The 6434-nt window shown below is 48.0% G+C and overlaps 1 protein-coding gene across 3 annotated transcripts in view; it reads left to right on the plus strand.

The window, feature by feature from the left end:
• Positions 1-273: 273 nt before the first annotated feature.
• Positions 274-6434, plus strand: part of Chd9 (chromodomain helicase DNA binding protein 9) — a 221387-nt gene continuing 215226 nt past the window's right edge. For 2 of the 3 annotated variants that reach the window (XM_029480612.1, XM_029480617.1), the window contains exon 1: positions 274-363. The gene's annotated coding sequence lies outside the window, so the exon portion shown is untranslated. The remainder of the gene's footprint in view (positions 364-6434) is intronic. The other variant, XM_029480616.1, reaches the window with a different exon arrangement.

Below are 6434 nucleotides of genomic sequence, written 5' to 3' on the forward strand. Positions count from 1 at the left end.
TGCCAGGAAAATCCCAGGGTGGATCCCAGGTCAGAGGCCCAGACCTGACAGCTCCTCCACGCCTCCAAGAAAAAGTACAACAAATTCCGTTCCCCACGCTCCCCAAGGAGTGAAGGTGGTGCAGCCCAGGCCAGATCTGCGCCCCCGGGCTCCGCGGTGTTGGAAGCCACCCGCGTGGGAAGGCCCAGCTGCATTTCCGCCCTGCACTGCGCTCGCACCTCCCAGCCCCTGCCCGCGCTACCGTCTTACGGCCACTAGGTGGTGCCTGCGCTCTAGTGGGCGCCTGTCTGGCGCCGACGAGGGAGACAGATGGAACCAGAGTCCTAGGGTTCCGGGGAGTGGAGGACAGCGCCGGCAGCTAAGGTAAGGATTCCTCGGGCGTGTCCCTAGAATGTCTGAGGCTGGGGTGGGTTGGCCGCCGCGCAACCTCGTTTGTGGTTTGCAGTGATGACCAACGAGGACAGAGCAGCCACATGTGCTGTTGCCCCAAGAGGACCTGGAGCCCCGCAGTCCCAGAGCTGGGCCTAAGCTGAGCAGAACCCCAGGTCCCTGGCTCGCACTCAGACATCCTTCACGAGCCTGGGCCTCCGGAAGGCACGCCCAGCCCCCACACAGCAAGTCTTCAACACAGAAAGGTGGGACTGCTGTCCTAGGGTTCCTCCAGTTGAGCTGAGGGGAGAACAGATCGCAGCACTTCTCAAACTTGGGCATGCATTGATTGTTGGTTATTGGATAGTAAGGCATGCTGCTGTCTAGGTTCCATGCCTCCACCCCCACCCCGAGCCCCAGATGTAATTGGTTTGAGTTGGACGTTGGGAGCTCTTATTAAAAACTTCCCCCAGGGGATTCCAGCTTGCAGCCAGATTCAAGGGCTCTTTGACCAAAAGAGTTAGAGAAGAACCGAGGGGTCCCTATTACAAGCCCGGAAGGCTTCTCTTCCCTCCCCCTCCTTCTTGCCTTTTCAACCAGCAATTACCTCTGCCTTTGGGCTGTCAAACTCAGTGTGACAAGCCAACACCCTACCCCAAAGGGTGGAACTCAGAAGTGCCAGAGAAAAGAGAGCCAATCAAATCATGTACAGTATGAAAGGGTTCCCCAAGTGGGTAGGAGGAGAGAGGGATTCTCCCCCACTCTAATCCCAGATGAGTGCAGGAGTGGATCCACGCCTGCACTCATCCTTCTGATCAATGGAGCCAAGCATACCCGGGGGCGGCGGGGGGGGGGGGACTTTGTAACTAGTAAAAAATGGCCCCGTGTATCTTATGTAACAGCCAAGTGTTAGCAGCAGGAGCCTGGACTCTCCACAGCCAGCCCTCCCTTATTTGTGACCTTAGATAACTCACTCAATCACCCTTACTTTCAGTTTCCACATCTATAGAATGGGTACAGAGGTATAAAACTCTCAAGAGTTGCTCTGGGAACGATTAAGACTGAAAGCCTGTGTTTACAGATAGTAGTTCTGTCTGTGCCAGGCATGGTTCATCCTGTGCACCATCACAACTCTTATCATAATCCGCAGAGTAGCAGGTACTGTGGACAGACGTAACCCATCTGGGAGCTAAGATACCCCACTTTGATGTCCCAAAAGCTGGGACTTAGAAGCCGAAGGGCTTGCTGGAAGTTATCAACATGATCAGAGGCAGACTAGGAGCTAGGAATGTGGCTTTGTTGCTACAGTGCTTGCTAAGTATACATGAGGCCCTAGGTTCACACACACACACACACACACACACACACACACACACACACACACACGACAAGCAGATACCTAGTCCAGGGGTGAACCCATGGTCACGAGCATGTCCCTTCCACTGAACTTCTTCAATCCATCAATGGAAATATAATCGTTACCCAGCACTTACTGTGTGCCAGGTAGGCTTCCTGACACAAACCATAAAATGTGGGCAAGACAGAGAGGGGTAAACCAGCCCTCTATGAACTCATACACAACAATGAAAACAGCTAGGAGTTCACGAGATCTACATTATATTTAACAAACTCAAAGACTTGCTAAATTGGATTGTGTCTCCCCAAAAAAATACCCCTGGTACTTTGACAGTCATATTTGAACTTTTCAGAACATCAAAAATATTGTCGCCTGAGTTCGGTGTGTTAGTGCACACCTTTAATCCCAACACTCAGAAGGCAGAGGCAGATGGTTCTCTAAGTTGGAGTCCAGTCTGGTCTACAATTTGAGTTCCAGAAAGCCAGGGCTATCCAGAGAAACCCTGTCTTTTTTTTTTTTTTTTTTTAGGTTTTTCGAGTCAGGGTTTCTCTGTATAGCCCTGGCTGTCCTGGCACTCACTTTGTAGACCAGGCTGGCCTCGAACTCCGAAATCCGCCTGCCTCTGCCTCCTGAGTGCTGGGATTAAAGGCGTGCGCCACCACGCCCGGCTAGAAACCCTGTCTTGAAAAAACAAAAACAAAGAAAAGAAAAAGTTGTCACCCAATGTCCCTGTCCTGAGCTGAGGTCAAACAAGAAAAAGTTTTGTCATCTCTCTTCAGGTGTCCATCTGCAAACAATGGCTGGCTTCTATTATAATGGCTTCCCTTCTGGCTTTCGGGCTTTACTAGGGATACAAAAGTCACATGCGTTTTTGTGCAAGGTGAACTTTACTGTCAATCTTGGTCTTTCCCTGGACCAGCAGTTTGCAGGAGGTCCCTTTCTTGTTGTGCAGGGCAGCAGCAATGAGCTGCCTCTCTCAGGCAGCAGCCATGTGATCAGAAGGGGAAATACCTACAGGCTCCGACGTGCCCTGTTGCTGAAGCTAGCATGTTCAACAGGTTGGGTGCATGCAGTGTACCTCCAGCCTACAATATTTTCTGCTTCCAGTAGGTTTGTGGGTATTGAGGGCCGTCATAATGTAGAGGCTATTTGCATAAACTAGTATCTGTTCTATGGTCTAATGGGTACCATAATATGTGTGTGTGTGTGTGTGTGTGTGTGTGTGTACTTTTTCTTGGTGACTTGATAACAATGGTCCCTGATCTTGATGCTGACCGATATCCCAAAGCTCAGAAGTCAGTTATGTGTTTTGTGGTAGAATTCATGTTGGAAAATCTTTCTTCAGACAAGGGTTGTGGTGCTGTTGGTGGAGAAACAACATATATTAAATATGAAAGTAGACTGGTGGTGGACTTTACCTAGCATGTACGAGGCTCTGGGTTCCATCTTCAGCACTACATACACACAGATCTTTAAACAGGTAAACATAAAACAAGACTGTGCATTGACCTTGGGTATAGATAAAGTGCGAGATAAGGTGTCCTAGATACAAAGCACAAATGTGTAAAGGTCTGGAAGTGGCTAAGATTGGGGTAAGGTTAGAGATTTCTGCTGATCCAAAGGCTGGGGATTGTGGTGGTCAGAGGGAGCTACACTAAAATAGTAATATGCTGGAGGGAGCTTGGGTCAGGTGGCATTGTGTTTGGTGGCCAGATCTTATTTCATCCAATTAACACAGTAATCCTGGCAGGCTGGCCAGGATCTTTTCCATCTTTGACAGGTTGATGTTATCATTGTCCTATGCTATGAAAAGAGTTGCTCACCTAGTGTGATGGCGTGTGCCTTTAATCCTAGCACTTTGGGGACAGAGGCAGGTAGATCTCTGTGAGTTCGAAGCCAGCCTGGTTTACATAGCGAGCTCCAGGACAGCCAGGACTACATAGAGAGGTTCTGCCTCAAAAGTAGGTAGATAGGGGGCTGGGCTGAGAATAAGATCTCAAAACTTACACAGCTGGGGTGCCTGGAGTTAGGATTTATGAGTTTAATCCTTGGCCTTAGGAGGCAAAGGCAACAAGATCACAAGTTCAAGGACAGCCTTAACTACATAGGAAGTTAGGTAAACCTGGACCATATAGTGAAAAAATGTCATTAAAATTTTTTTTACTCTGGTAATAAGTAGCAATACCCTAACACACACATACACGTATACACACACACACACACCACACCTCACTCCCACCCCTACAGGCTGTCTTGCATAGTGTTCAGCAGACTTTTGGGTCAGATTTCAGAGTACTTACTGCTGGTGGTTTGGTTTGGCTGGGACAGACATCAATGACTAAGCTGTAGCAAAGCCACCAAACATGAATGAGATTACCAGGGCCCCAAGCAGGAAACTCACATATATTATATTTTTTTTAATAAAAGTATTCCTTATATAAAGCTATCAGTGGCTCACTGCAAGCCTCTGTGATAACTGCCTCAGGCATGGGACACTGGCACACAGCTATGCCAACAGGAAAAGAGAAGCTGTGATCCCAGATGTCCCTGAATTGCCTGGGCTTGGCATTTAGCACTCCCTTCCCTGAGGAGCCAGGCCTGAGCCTGCCCTTTGTCCCTGATTATGACCCAGGAGTCAGCCAACCTTTTCTGTGAAGGTCATGACCTCTGCAAACCACATGACTCTAGCTGCAGTTATTCGAGTCTGCCGCTGTAGGATGAACATAGTTCCACTGAGGCTGGATGTGGAAGTGAGTCTAGCTGTGCTCCAGGAAAGCTTGAGAGTCGCTGAACTTTGCATTTAGTATAATTGAAAAGAAGGCTTTAAAAAATTGCAGGGATCAGGCTGGAGAGATGGCTCAGTGGTTAAGAGCCCTGGCTGTTCTTCCAGCAGTCCAGAGTTCAATCCCCAGCAACCACATAGTGGCTCACAACTATTTGTAACAGGACCTGATGCCCTCTTCTGGTGTGTCTGAAGACAGCTACAGTGTACTCATATAAATAAAATACATAAATTTTTTTTAAAAAATTGGGGGCCTGGGGTCTGTGCATGTTGGCTCATGCCTACGATCTTTGCACCAGGAAGCTGAAGCTGGAGGATCCTAAAAATTGAAGACCAGCCTCAAAACCAAACAATTGGGGAAAAAAAATAACACACACACACACACATCATGTGTGTGTGTGTGTTGTTAGGAGCAAATTCAGTGATTTTCCTGTGCTAAACAAGCCCCCTACCACTGAGCTACCAATGTCCTCAAACCCCTTCCCCCAAGAGCCCCTACCCACAACCCCACTGTCATCAGATGCTTTCCCTGGCCCAAATTCCTGGGGTCAGGTGACCTTTCTGTTTCAGCTTCCTAAGTAGCAGAAACTGTAAGCATGTGTCATCCACCAGGTTGGCTTCATGGAGTTTTAAAAATTATATCTTAAACTATTACCCTTTAATTTTTATTATTATTTTTTTAACCTTTGAGATGGAAAAAAAAATCCTTCTGACCTCACAGGCTGTCTGTATGAGGATGGGCAGTGTGCAGATATGAGTCGGGCTATTTTGCAGGCTCTTGATCCAGAATTTTAAGGAGCTGAAGGGAAGAGGGAAGTGACCCAGTGAAGAGGCAAGGTCACCTAGGGTGTTTCCCCTGGAGTCTGCCATTGGCTTAGAGTTACTGCTAAGCCATCCTCTTGAATACATCTGGCCTGAGCAGCTGCTAGGCGTACTTTGTGGCTAGAAAACGACCTACGGCAGAAGGAAGTGGGAGGCACCACAGCCTCTGGATGCTCTGGAAGGAGGCACGAGCCAGCCAAAGCATCTGCCACACAGGGATGCTTCTCGTTGACTAGGTACCTTGTAAGATGATTTGGGTGGCACTGGAGATGGTGAGGATAGGAAGGGCTATCCCCGTCTACAATCTTCCTTCTGCCCTGCCTGCTTCAACAGCACCCTCAGGACACCTTTCTTGCAGGACCATGTGCTTTATCACACAGGCCTTTCTTTCACTTCCTCGGCTAACCAATTTTTTCTTTCTGACGGCAGTCAATTAGTAGACGGCTCAGGAAAGTGCTAGGATGTTCTAGGGCCTCACACATGTTAAGCAAGTGCTTACCCTCTCAGCCCTCTAGAATACCTCTGTGACACATGGCTTTTCTCCTTTTTAATTGAGACAACACTCTTCCAGTTGAGCGTTTAACAGGCAAGAGTAAATGTGGTTATTTAATAACATTGCTAAACTCATTACAATTTCTGCACAAGTCCCAGCACCTAAGCAAAACAAATGTAACCCAGACAATATCCTCCTCTTCAAACCCATGATGTGGAAACTCTGTTTCAAGAACAACAGTAACAACTGAACTCACTCCCTTAAGAGGAACAATTTGAAAACTTTGTTTCATCTTTATCTTTGCGGTTACTATCCACACAGGCCAAATGTTACTGAGATGTGAGTATAGAAGTATTACAAAGTTTCCTTTGAAATAATTAATAGGGGTGAGTGAACTCTGGCCTGAAGACTGGAGTTCAGACTTGAATCTCTTTAGTCCCATCGCATCTCTTTAGTCCCAGCACTTGGGAGGCAGAAGCAGGTGGATCTCTTGAGTTTGAGGCCAGCCTGGTCTACAGAGCCAGTTCCTGGCCAGCCAAGGAAGGCTACACAATGCAACCCAGTCTCAAACAAGACAAAAACACTGGCCGGGCGTGGTGACGCACACCTTT

Source organism: Mus caroli, chromosome 8 (assembly GCF_900094665.2).
Source record: "Mus caroli chromosome 8, CAROLI_EIJ_v1.1, whole genome shotgun sequence".
Lineage (NCBI taxonomy): Eukaryota > Metazoa > Chordata > Mammalia > Rodentia > Muridae > Mus > Mus caroli.